The 13,770-nt window shown below is 39.6% G+C and overlaps 1 protein-coding gene across 1 annotated transcript in view; it reads left to right on the forward strand.

Annotated features, from left to right (window-relative positions):
• PTPRD (protein tyrosine phosphatase receptor type D) overlaps window positions 1-13,770 on the forward strand; it is a 1,483,320-nt gene that overhangs the window by 818,126 nt on the left and 651,424 nt on the right. The window contains exon 7 of the mRNA XM_058672196.1: window positions 12,070-12,106. The gene's annotated coding sequence lies outside the window, so the exon portion shown is untranslated. The remainder of the gene's footprint in view (window positions 1-12,069; window positions 12,107-13,770) is intronic.

The raw sequence follows: 13,770 nt of genomic DNA on the forward strand, positions 1-13,770 counted from the left end.
CACCTAGGAGGCAGCACATGATCGCCCCAGTACCTGAGTTCCCACCGTACACGTGGGAGCCCTGAATGGAGGTCCAGGCTTCCAGCCTCAGCCTAACTCAACTCTGGCCACTTCTGTCTCTCTCTCTTTCTCTCTCTCTCTCTTTCTCTCTCTGTGTATGTGTGTGTATGTCTCTCTCTCCCCCTCTTCCTTTCCACATCGCTTTCCCCTCCTCTCCCTTCTTCCACTTCTTTCTCTATTACTCGGCCTTATTTAAAAAAAATAAACTGACACTAAAGTCCAAAATATGCAATACTTACAAGAGTCAGCATTAAAAAATTACTACTATGATGAGTAGTTTTAATATTTTTGAATGATTACAAACAAAATTAAGCATCATAATGGGTATATATGTATTTTAAGGATTTGTTCCTCACATAAGAGTTACTATCAAATGGGTAAAAACTTAACCTGAAAATATATGGGTTGAATATCTATTCATGCTACTGATAAATAAAGTTACTGTTAATTTAAACACAAACAAAGAATGCCATGTAGGGAAACAAATTCTTTATTGACTGACAGTTACACTTTGGTAAATCCAACTGGGAAAGTGGAGGAGACAGGTAGTAAATGGGTTGGACAAAATTCAGGATAAGCACTAATGTTGTGCAGAAAAGCTAAGGTGCAATCTGAAATAATAATGTGAAGAGCACCAGATTTTACAAGTGCCAGAGCCAAGGGTAGAGCCTGGAATATCCAGTCAAGGGGAAAAGCTATAAATGAGAGAAAGAAATAGTCATTCAAGCAGTTAAGGCTCAAGAAGGCAAACAGAAGTTCAGGAGGCAAAATTCTGGAAGGGAAGATTTGCTCCAAGAAAGTCAATTGAAGCTTGATTTGGGGGAGCAGAATGGGAGCTTGCTAAGACTGAATTACATGAGTAGCAGAAGCCAGCCTAAATAAGAGAATTTTGAGTCAGAGGGCAGGTTAAGAAAAAAAATTCTATAAAAACGTATGTTAGTTATACCTTTTGTTAAAATAAGACAGTTTGTTCTTCACAAATTCTACTCCCAAAGAAAGCTACTGAACCTGTAAATGCTTTTTCAGTACTGAAATCAAAACACAAGACTAGAAAATGCTCAAAGATAAGAAACGGAAATCAATTATTTCTTTTTGGTTTTAGGCTGATTCTTAGCACAAATTCTTGGGAAATGTTGAAGTCATCATTAGCCTACTTAATCAAATCTTTGCATTAATAGTTTAAAACACTTAATACATGTAAAGCTATTACATGTAGCCATAGAAATAATTCCCAAAGTAGATAACTAGGCAAATATCAGTTATGAAAAGGATCAAGAAAAATGCCAGTTGTAAAAATAAAATTCAAAAACAAATTTCAGACATGTTTGTACTAAAATCAGCTGATGCTTAAGTTGTAACATTTCTGAGAAAAACCCAGCTTGAGGCATTAACAAGGATGAGATATCACTTTGGAAAAAAAAAAAAAACTGATCTGTGGCCCAGTGCAGCAGCCTAGTGGCTGAAGTCCTCACCATGCATGTGCCAGGATCCCATATGGGTGCCAGTTTATGTCCTAGCACTCCACTCCCCTTCCAGCTCCTTGCCTGTGGCCTGGGAAAGCAGTATAGGATGGCCCATAGCCTTAGGGCACTGTACCCATGTGTGAGACCCAGAAGAGGCTCTTGACTCTTGGCTTTGGATTGGCTCAGCTCTAGCCATTGTGGCCACTTGGGGAGTGAACCAGCACCTGGAAGAACTTTGTCTCTCCTTTCTTTAATTCTGCCTTTCCAATTTAAAAAAAAAAAATCTGGATTAAGGCCCTGACTCTACTCAGCCACTGTCATCTTGTGGCAGGAAGAGTTTGGGCAGTGTTCAGCCGTGGAGTTGGTGCAAAAGGAGCCCCCTGCAGTGTGGTAGCTGTGGGGGGTGCTCCAGCCAAAATGACCCAATGCTGGGGATTCAGGCCAAAGTCACTGCCACCAGGCAGTGACCAAGTCTTAGGCTTTTGGCGACCAGCACACCAAGTGCTGCCGGGCTGTGCCTGCAGGTTGCCTGGTGGCGAGCTCTGGGGTTTTTAGGATAGGTAATTGCTGCCTAGGGATATCCATGGATAAGGCCAGTGTGAGTGTAGGTGAGGGATGGATTCTTGGTGATTCCCAGCAACAGGGTCACGGAATTTTCTGGTAAGCATGGGGACTGAGACCTGGTGGTTTGGATGAGAGAGTCCATAAGATCTATTTGCCCAGACTGATTCACCAGCCCAATTAGGAATCCTGAGATGGCTGTTAGCATAGAGCATCACTGACTGCCACATACCAGTCCACAAGAAAGCTATGGTTGGGGGACTGTCTGGCAGGACTAGGTACCAGTACCCGATTGAGTGGTGGAACAGAGGATGGGTCACACTTGGTAGGGTCAAGACACTAACCAACACGCGAGAGAACCAGGTTCCAGGATAGATTCTGTGGGGGAAGTGTGGGTCCAACCCTGTGAGCTGAGCTGGTGATGGGCTGAGCTAGGTGTGACCATGTAACCTGCCATCACTTATGGGTAAAGGAACCGACAACAGTCTGGACAGGTCAAGGCAGCAGCATCTGCATGTGCATCCTAATACAGGATGTGGGATGGGCCAAGCTGCAACTGGAAGGGGGTGGACTGGGCAGGGCTGAGCAAACCTCAACTCACAAGGAAGAACAGAAATCAGGATGGAGCTCAGGTTATGCCAAACTAAGTTCTTACACCAACTGGTCTGCATGAGCCAGGGATGCTAGGCCACAGCATCAAAGGCAAAGGCTGAGACAGGTGAGGGGCTAAGCCAACTGGGTCAGAGCAACCACTGGCATGCACCTAATCTAAGGCTGGGAATAGACTCAGTTGGAGAGCTATAAGAGTACACCCTTGCTGGGTTGGGGTTCCCATGGGAGAGTGCAGGGGCCAGAGTGGGGGCTGTGTTCTTGTCTGGATATGGCTGCAATCTCCTTTGGCACAAGTGTGAACTGGGGCTGGGTACACCAAGCAGGGCTAGACACCAGCACCATCTGGTGCTCCAAAGAACCTGGGTAGATGTAGGATGGACAAAGCAGGGTCTCTGCCCCTACAGAGCCATGTGTGAGCAGTGTCAGGGTATGGACAAGCCTTGGCTGGGCTGAAACATCCAACAGTAAGAACTGGATTTGATTGAAGGCCAGCAAGGAGGGGCCGCTGTTCCTGCCAGGACAAGAGGTGAACTAAATAGGGCTGGTCCATGGACCAACCAGTATGCACCGGATCTGGCATAAGGAAAGGTTCTGATAAATCTTAGGAGGCTCATCTGTTGGACACAGTCCCTGCAGGTGAACGCAGGAACCACAATGGGAAGCAATCCAGACCAGGCCAGAGAAAGATACCCACTGGCATACATTTGGCATAGGTCAGGGGCAGACCAAACTGAACCAGTTCACATCACCTACTGGTGAATCCGAGCACCAGAATGTGTGGTGGGGCCAAGTTCAGTCACAACACAAACCAGTGCACATTACAGAATGCCAAAGTGAGGTGATCCATACAAGATGTAGCCGCATTGCCCAAACAGTATATGTGCAAACCAGGGAGGGAGGGGGCAAACCCAGTAGGGGGAATGTGGGCTCCCCTGCTGGACAGTCACTCCCACTGGAGAGCGTGAGTTGGAATGGGGGCAGACCAGACCAGGCAGGGCTACATCTGTGGGCCTCATGTGAGCTAGATCATGGAAAAGCCAGGTTGGGCTGATTGACTGGTGCAGCAAAACTTAGAGTGAGTGAGGGTTGGTTGGGCTCTGCCAGAGCATCAGAGGGTGGAGGCTGGCACGGGGGGCTAAATCTGTCAAGTCAAACTCCAGAACCACCTGGAGAGTGCATAACCAGGGAGTGGGAGTGGCCTAGAAGGGAAATAGTGGGCACCTCCCTCTTGAGTTACCTCTACCCTTGGAGAGCATGAAAACCAGGACAGGGGCAGGGATGGCTAGACAGAAAGGCACCCACCAGAATGTGTGTGCACTGGATAGTAGGGTTGGTTGGGTTGAACTATGCTTCAATGCCCATTGACATGTATGAGAGCAAATGGGATGTGGGACAGACTGAACAAGTCTGCAGTACATAGTGGCAAGCATGGGAACTGGGGTAGGGGGCAGGCCTGGTGGGGGTTATGGGGAATTGCCCCAAAATAAGCTGCTGCTCCCACTGGTTTGCATGAGGACCAAGTATGAAGTGGGCAGGATCAGGCTGGACTGCAACACCCATTGGTTCATGTGGAAGACAGGGCTGGAAACAGAACTGACCCAGTAATTGCACTGACCAGGATGTGCATAAGCCAATTGGGGCAACAGACATTGCCGGACCCCATACTGGCAAGCACACACAAGAATCAGGTCTGGAATCATCTTAGATGAAGTTTCTTTGGAGATCCCTCCAACTTAACCGCTGATCTCAGAACTCCAAATGTGATAAAACTATGTCAGCCAGTGGATTCTGAAGAGATTTCATTGTGCTTGGAACTGCGAGATTGGCAGCAACCCAGAACTGTTGAACTGTCAAAACTGCTTGAGCAGGACCCTCAGAGTATGCCCCACATCAGGGACCTGGGATGAGTGGGAGGCTGGGTGGGGCAGGTGAAAAAAAATGATATTAGCGTGGAAACAATGGTCTTACCCACTTTCCTGTAGCCCTTGACCCTTTGTACCCTAATCAACTAAGTAAGATTATCGAAAAAAAAAAAAAATAAGAGGAAGAAGGAAAGAAAGAAGGAAGGAAGGAAGGAAGGAAGGAAGGAAGGAAGGAAGGAAGGAAGGAAGGAAAGAAAGAAAGAAAGAAAGAAAGAAAGAAAGAAAGAAAGAAAGAAAGAAAGAAAGAAAGAAAGAAAGGAAGGAAGGAAGGAAGAAAGAAAGAAAGAAAGAAAGAAAGAAAGAAAGAAAGAAAAGAAAGAAAGAAAGAAAGAAAGAAAGAAAAGAAAAGAAAAGAAAAGAAAAGAAAAGAAAGAAAAGAAAGAAACAAAGAAAGAAACAAAGAAAGAAACAAAGAAAGAAACAAAGAAAGAAACAAAGAAAGAAAAACTAACAAAAGAAAAAAAGAACTCTTGGCCATGCCAGCGTGTTACAATGTTACATAATTACATAGTGGGTTAAATGGGTGTGTCCAATGCCAGCATTCCATATGGACGTTGATTTGAATATTAGCTGCTCCTCCTCAGACCAGCTCTCTGTTAACCTAGAAAGCAACAAAAGAAGGCGCAAGTGCTTTGGCCCCTTTACCTCTGTGGGAGACCTGGAGAAAGCTCTTGGCTCCTGTTTTTGGTCTGGCCTGTCCGGAACTGTTGCAACCATCTGTTAAACGAACCAGCAGACAGAAGATCTTTATTTCTATGTCTCTCCCTCGCTCTCTGGAACTCTGATTTCAAGTAAATAAATAAATCTAATTTATAATGACATAAGAAAAGAAGCATAAAAAGGGCCCCTATCTGGGAAATAAATATGTTATGTTAACATTGAAAAAAGAGCAAAGGTAAAATTTATAATGAAGTTTGGATGAAAGAACAGTGATATTGCTAATGTCTTAAGAAAATTTGGGAAGGAACTGTTTTTCCTAAAAATTCACGTTTTACAAATGGATAACTCATTGCAAGTTACAAGATGATGTTAAATTTGAATCTCTCCATCGCAGGCCATCCTATGAGGAAAATATTGCTGAAGAGGACAAGATATTAGCAACAAGAAATGATATCCAATCCTATAGACAGCTGAATTGGTTCAGCTTACACAGTTCTGAATGAAAAATTAAGTGGAGCAAACTTTCCTGCTCAGTGGATATAAAAACTATTGCACCCATATCAGCAAAAGGAGCAATTGAGAAATTAATTAAAACAAATTAAAAAAAAAACACTTTTCAACATAACTGATAACCCAAGAAATATATATTCAGACAATTTAAGACATACTTTAAAATGTCATCTATTTTAATTTTATTTGAAAGTCAAAGAGACCAAGAGTGATGTCCCATTCCCTAGTTTACTTCCCAAATGCCCAGAATAGTTGAGACTGTGCCAGGCAGAAGCCGAGATCCTGGAACTCAATCCAGTTGTGGCACATGGGCAGCAGGGCCTCAAAGACTTGCACCATCACCTCTGCCTCCTGGGTGCACATCGGGAGGAAAGCCGGGGCAGAGTGAAGCAGCAAGATCTCAAAGCACACATCCTCATATACGGAATGTGGGCATCCGGACTGACAACTTCACTTCTATGCCAAACACCTGCCTCACATGTAGAATTGTATATGCCACATTGGCAAGAAATCAAAAACAATAATACATTCTGGTAGCTGCAAGGCAGGGAGGTTGGGCCTCACACTTCCTTGGTAAAAGTGTTGAATGTGATAACCTTTGTGGAGTACAATTGGTCAACAGGAGTTATAAATTTTGTAATTTCATACACTGGCATGCAGGTGTCTTGCCGTTCATCCTGTGGAATTAATCATTATTCACTCAAATTTATACCACCAAGGAGGTTTGTTACAGAGTGACCTATACAAATGAAAAGAACCAACAGTAGTTTTCTTTGATGAATCTAACAAATTATGTTCCTTTTGTAGAATTAACATTTAAGATAGCTGTGCAGCACCTAACAATGCTGTAGGAAAATAACAAAATATTCAAACAAATTGAAAATGGGAACATTTCACCATCAACAAACTATAAAAATTATGTAAATGCATATACATATGTAGTGAGTATATACAGTGAGACTATATAAGGAAAAGTCATTATAAATATCTCTGATAGTATCGTAAATGGCTTTCATTTTCATTTTTTCTTCAATGTGTTTTATAATTGTTCAATAGTAAATATTAGCTTACAAAAATGAAATACCTATTCTTTAATTTATTTTTTATGATGTTTACATAATTAATCCGGGTGAGAAGTATCAAGGCTTGGGGGAAAGTGGGTGATACCACTGTGGCCAAATTTTCTTTTTCTTCTTTCTGTTTCTGGAGGAAAGAAGAGATAAAGGGGAAAAGCCACACCCAGCTTCCCAATTGCCCCAGTACCCAGGGATGGGGAATGGCCACCTGATATCAGCCCAGAGTCCTCAATGTGGAACATGTTCTAAGGGTTCTGCTTAAGTGGTTTCAATAGTTCTGAAATGCTGTCAACTTTGCCAATACAAGGGTGAGGAAATCCTTCCAATGTCCGTTGGCTAACATAGTCAACCTTAGTGTCTCCATTTGCCCAGAAACTTACTGTCATTGCTTGGTTCGAGTAGTTGTTTAATCTGTTCTGCCCTGCTCCCTCTGTCCTCCTGTCCTCTGCAAGCCCCAGTGGACTGCCAGATCCTTCATGTGCACCTGGAGCAGCTATCCACTGCTCCAACTTTTCCACTAAGGAGGACCAGTTCTGATACATGTACTCTATCATCAGACCACCAATTCTTGACATGAGCCCTCAAGTCCCCTCACACCACCACTTGTGCCATTCCTCAGATGCATGTAACCCAACATACCAAGTCCCAACAAGCACCCCACCATGTAGCCAGTGGGCCTCCCCCAGTGCCATCGGTGTTCCAGGCTACCCAACCAGGGCCCCATAGGACCCCAGAGGCTCATGGACCCAGCACCCACTGCACAGGCAAGCCGAAGGACGCAGGGCCCACTGGACACCTTGCCCCTGAAGTTCACCAACTCAACACCCCCTCAACATATCTTTAGGGAAAAAGTTTAAAAAAAAAATAGGCTAGGTGACTATGCTGGCATGTTATTATGGTTAACACAGATTTAACATTAACCAGGCTTAAACTGCCTGTCAGTTAGTAGCTCCTTATCTCCTAGCAGTGTAACACTTGCTTAGGTATGATGCAACCTAGGCCGTTGCCCACAGCTGGCAGAAATATATATTATTTTATGAAAAGAAAAATAAAACCCATGATAAAATTGTTTTAATGGTTTAATGATAATTGAATGTGAGACAATTTAAGTGAGGAATAACAAAGAATACAAAAAGTGAATTACAAGATTTAAAAAGAAACTAAGTGTAAAAGAGGAACAGGACTGATACCTGAGACATACTTCGAAATTACTTTCTCATCCAGATAATATATTGTAGGAAAATCCTACGTTTACTATTGTATGTGCCAAAAATTCACATTGACCAAATAGTGCAAAGTAAAAAAAAAGGCTTTAAAAAAGGTGCATTTTATTTAGTTTGTTGAACAAAATATGGCATGTTGATATTATTTATTTATAGACCTTAATGACTTGAAAAAATCTCAATGAAATGAAATTCAGTACAGAAATTCACTTCACTTACTATTCCGAGTAATAGTATGTGCTATGTTTAGCTATGATGTGTGCATTATTACTGGTATTGCATTGGTGTTATTTGCACATTCTGTAGTACTATGTGTAGTACTGTTGTACAGGGAATTTAATACAAGTTAATCTCATTTATTCCCACTCAAATCCTAGGAAACTGTTTCTACAATTTCTTCTTTAAAATGAAAAAACAATTTAGTTCACACAGTTATAGTAGTCAAAATCAAAGGAAAAAAGGCAATGTGCATGACTGGATTATTCCCAAGCTGAGCGATGCCTTAAAGAACCCAGTATACCCCGGTAATAAAATTACATTTTTTTCCATATTTGATTAACAACACTCAGGCTCTGCAAATAATGATTACTTCTGTGAATATGTTTTTGAAAGTGCTGTAGTACTTGTATATTTTGATGTAAAAAGGATATATATATATATATATATATATATATATATATATATATAACAAAATATGTATTAGATTTATTTAAGAGATGTCCTTTAGGTGGCATGGTTAATGTCCTTTAAATGGGCTAAATATCTGAAGGCTTTTGAGATTGGCTTAAAAACATGATGGTCACCAGGTGGGACCACAATGTTGCAAATGGTATAATTTCATTCTTTTTAATGGCTGAGTAGTATTGCACATTGTACATGTGCCACTGTTTGTTTATCCAGTTCTCTTTCGATGGGCATCTAGGTTGTTTCCATGTGTTTGCTGTTGCGGATTTAGCAGCTATGAATATAAGAATGCAGCTTGATTTCTCATATGTAGGCATCACTTCTTCTAGATATAATCCTAACAGTGGGATTGTTGGGTCATATGGTTTATGAATTTTCAATTGTCTGAACCAATCCCCAAAGGACAAATATCGTATTTTCTCTCTGGCATAAGACAATTTTCATCCAAAATATGAAACTATATATATATGTATGTATATGAACAAGTATACGCTCACTATCTTATAAATGGACGGTATAATGAAGACAAGGATGCTTGGAAAGAGAACTGCAGTAAGCATCTCTACTCCCTAATAAAAGAGATAGTCCAGACTCTGAACCATTGCTTATAACTACAACATCATGACAAATGTAAAGAGCAGAAAGCTTGAGTCAAGACTGTAGCTGAAAGACTGTATTATTGTAAAACACAGGGAACAATGGAGAGGGAGCAGGGGAGAAAGAAAAGGGTGGGAAGGGAGAAGCCATATACATAATAAATGTATGATGAGAAATAAGAATAAAACAATAAAATCATAAAAAACAAAGGTTTTTGAAAATCATTTAAATCTTAACCAGTAGTAAAACTAAGTGAATTGCCAAAATAACATATTTATACTTCTAACTTACATATTACATTGTTACACATACACAGGGGTAAGTCTCTGGGGCCAGCATTGTGGGGTAGCAGGCTAAGTCCCCACCCCCTGTGATGCTGGCATCCTTTATGTGCACTGGTTCATGATCCAGCTGTTCCATTTCCAATACATCTCTCTGCTAATAGCCTCAGAAAAGCAGTAAAAATGACCCAAGTGCTTGACCCACTGTCATCTTGATGGGAGATTCAGAAGAAGCTCCTGGCTTTAGTCTGGCCTCATTCCGACCATTGAAGCAATCTAGGGGAAAGAACTAGTTGTTAGAAGGTCTCTGTCTCTCTCTTTCTCTCTTTCAAACTCACTAGAGATATTTTTTAAGTAGTCTCTAAATAGAATGGAATCATTACAATTATTCTCCAGTTCATAAAATCCTTTTTTATTTCTGTTTTGTTATTGAGGGAATCAATAAGATATAAACATCCAAATAGATACATCTTCTAAGGATCATATCTAAGGATTATTTTATTTCCACCCAATGACTTTTGACTCCATTTCATGTCAATTATTTGTTCTCATGCTTATGCTGACAATTTTCAAATTTATTTATGTGATAAAACTTATATGAATGTTACAAAATCTGTATCTATCGACACTTCCAGAGTTGTCTCACAGGCATGTCTCAATTCACAATAGTTCTGCCACCCTCAAACCTTGTCTTCATTCTAAACTTCAGCAACACCTAAAATCAGAAGCACCGCACATCCAATTAGTTGTACAAGCCAGAAACATGGCAATTTTATATTTCTTATTCTGCCTCAAATTTATATCCATCTCCTTGGCCAGCCTTTTCTTTCTAGCTACTCACCATGTCATAAATCATTTCAGCATCCTCCATTTCGTCTTCACCTCTAATCACACAATCCTTACCCTAGTCATTTTACCACAATCAGACAATCTTTTTCTTGAAGATATATTAATTTTTATTGGGAAGGCAGAAATACAGAAAGAAGGAGAGACAAAGAGAAAGCTCTTCCATCTGCTGATTCATTCCCCAAGTGGCCTCAATGGCCAGAGCTGAACCCATCCAAAGCCAGGAGCCCGGAGCCTCTTCTGGGTCTCCCACACAGGCACAGGTTCCGAAGGTTTGCGCTGTCCTCTATTGCTTTCCCAGGCCACAAGCAGGGAGCTGGAAGGAAGTGAAGCAGCCAGGACATGAACCAGCACCAATATAGGGTACAGGCACTTGGAAGGCAAGGATTTAGCCACTGAGCCATCACCCTAGGCCCAACCAGATAATCTTTTAAAACAAAAAGTTGCAATGATTCCAGTCTTCACTAATATTCTTACACTTCATGCGCTCCATAAAACATTTATTTCATTCTCTTTCACTTCTTTTTCAGGGCTTCATTCACGTAAAACTGATATTTACAGCACATGTTAAATTAGACAATTTTCTGAATTTGGGTACATTTTCACACCTGTAAAGTCATTATCACAATCAAAAGAAGAAATATGTCCATTGAACTCCAAAGTGTATTTTGTGACCCACTTAATGCTTCCTTATGCTTTCCCTCTTCCATGTCTGCAGACAGAAGTATTCTTTATACCATTCAAAATCAATTGACATTTTCTAGAAATTCATAGGGATAGATTAGTACCGCCACCTATATAAACGGTTCGCAGAGTCTGAATTTTACTCTTTCCACTTTTCCAAAATGGAGGGGAAAATGGGAGAGTGAGCAAATTTAGTAAATATCATTTGGAAATTGCTTGCATGTTTTTAAAGTTTTTTGAATGTTGTAAATTGGGAAACTCCAGACATGAACTGACTTATATTTTTATCAACCCTAATAAAAACTATGATAATAATAAAATTTAAGGCTTTAATTAATATCTTAACAAATCTCCCTTTCAATCAATCAATTTCAAACTTAGCTTTGTTTCTTTAATTTAAACTAATCATCACACGTAGGGAATCTGTGTATCTTGAGTCTGTGTTGTTAAATCAGTAGATTTTCAAGGTGCCTACCAAGAACCAAAACCTGACAAAATTTTGCAGTGCAAGTACTAGTTCCCATTGTAAGAATGTTTTGTAAACTTTTTCAGTCCTCATTTGTTTTTATTTGATGTTTGATGATCCTTATATTAATATCTGTCATAATGTGTATGATTTCATTTATGAGGGAGAATTAATATTTTTAAAACTACTATTCTTCTAGAAAAATCATAGTATGTTTTTGCCTCTTGCTTTAAAAAGGATAATTTTGAATTGTTCTTTACAACAGGAGAAAAGAAAATGTCAAAATACAACTAATTTTACTTCTTGTTGAAAATTGACATTTTCCACCAGCTAAATAGTATAAGCATCCTTCTTCTAAATGAGCAGTATTTTAATAGCATCATTTACACATTTTAATTGTTGTCACATTTTTTTTCATTTTTAGAGAGACGTCTGTTGTGCACCGTGGGATCTAAGAACAAGTAAGATTTAAAATGTGCTGTGGATTGGATTTTTCTTGACTTTCACATATTCTTTGTTTTATTGCTTGGTAGTATTTCTTTACTACTATATATTGTAGCTTCTTTGCTAAAGTATTTGCACTTTTATTATGAAATAGGAGGCATGAAAGGGAACCTAGTATTTTCAGATGTTTTGTAGTATGAAAGACCTACATGAATTCTGTATGTGACAGGAAGGCATAAAAGACATGTTAGATGGAAAGACATTCCAATACTCAAGTATTCAAGAGTAAATGTGAAATAATTTTCACATGGTAAATTTTTACAACATATTAATCGCTCTCATTGTAATTTTCGGATCTCTTAGTCACCAACAAAGTAGGTCAATCAACAATTGATTTGCTTTTCCAACTCTACCATGTGCGGAAACATGATTTTATTAACCTGAGAGATACTGGACAACATGTCAGCCACCCAGGTTTGGAATCAGACCTATGAGATGTTGACAGGAGTGCCTGCTTGGTTAATGGAGTAGGAAAAAAAGTGGGTAAATGGTCTAAGAGAAAGTAATGGGAAAATTGAAATTAATAAAAGTAATAAAGAAGTCTGGTTTTTATAACGAAGAGAATAAATAACTTCAATTAGCAACTAGACTACAGATAGTTCATTGAAACTAGGTAGAACAAATTAAGAGGAAAAAGTGAAGATCGGAAACTAATAAGAGTGAAGATTAGAAACTAATAAGAGTGAAGATTGGAAACTAATAAGGTAGACACAAAATACACAATAAACAGGACTCAAGAAAAAGGGAGAAAGAAAAGAGTAATTATGTATGCTAAGAGGAGAAATTTCCATTTCTATTTTTTGCCATTTAGTTTGACAATTTAGTTAATTAAAATTGGAACCTGAATGGTTCAAACATACCTCACTGAGTCTTTTGTTTATTTCATTGAACAAGAAAAATTCTAGTTATCATGCGAGTAATTGATGTTTCTGAGAATCTTACTTTATGCCCAATTTAAGTCATTTTTAAATGAAGCAAATGATTCTTGATTTATTTTAAATCTTACTGATATTCAAAAGTTCCTATACTCATGAAATCGCTTGACTTTCAAAACAGGGAAAATCATGCCTTCAGGGAGGTGAAAAAAGTCTTTAAAATGTATTTCTAATCCACAGAAAGCATATGTTAAACAATTCAAATTTACAGTCAGAACAGTTCAAATTACTCTCACATTCAGTAACACAAAGCTCCAGAATTACCCTGCAGTTAGCCAGTAATTGCTATGTGCTGGCAAAGGAAAGGTTAACAGCAACGCGGATCTCAATTACAAGGCACAGATATACCACAAAAACTACAGACAAGACTTTTTCTATATCAAAGCAGAAACCACAAAACTTCAGTAAGACAACCTCCCTTTTATTGGCATAAAGATGCAAATAAGCAAAACTTTCTGTATGGCAGCACTTCTCTATGGGGAAGTTGCTGTTATTCATTGGTTTTAGGTGGTTATTGCTAGTTGATCCTTCATTGTCACAACAGAAGAACTCTTACTGTTCAAGTGCCTTGAGGGAAAAACTGAAAAAGTTTGGTTACTTCTGATCCATTATGTATAAAGCTATCACTAGTACTAGTCCATCATCCATTATTTTCACAATCATAGAGCAAAGTTCAATAGCAGCAG

The sequence above is a fragment of the Ochotona princeps genome, chromosome 14, assembly GCF_030435755.1.
Source record: "Ochotona princeps isolate mOchPri1 chromosome 14, mOchPri1.hap1, whole genome shotgun sequence".
NCBI classification, from domain to species: Eukaryota; Metazoa; Chordata; class Mammalia; order Lagomorpha; family Ochotonidae; genus Ochotona; species Ochotona princeps.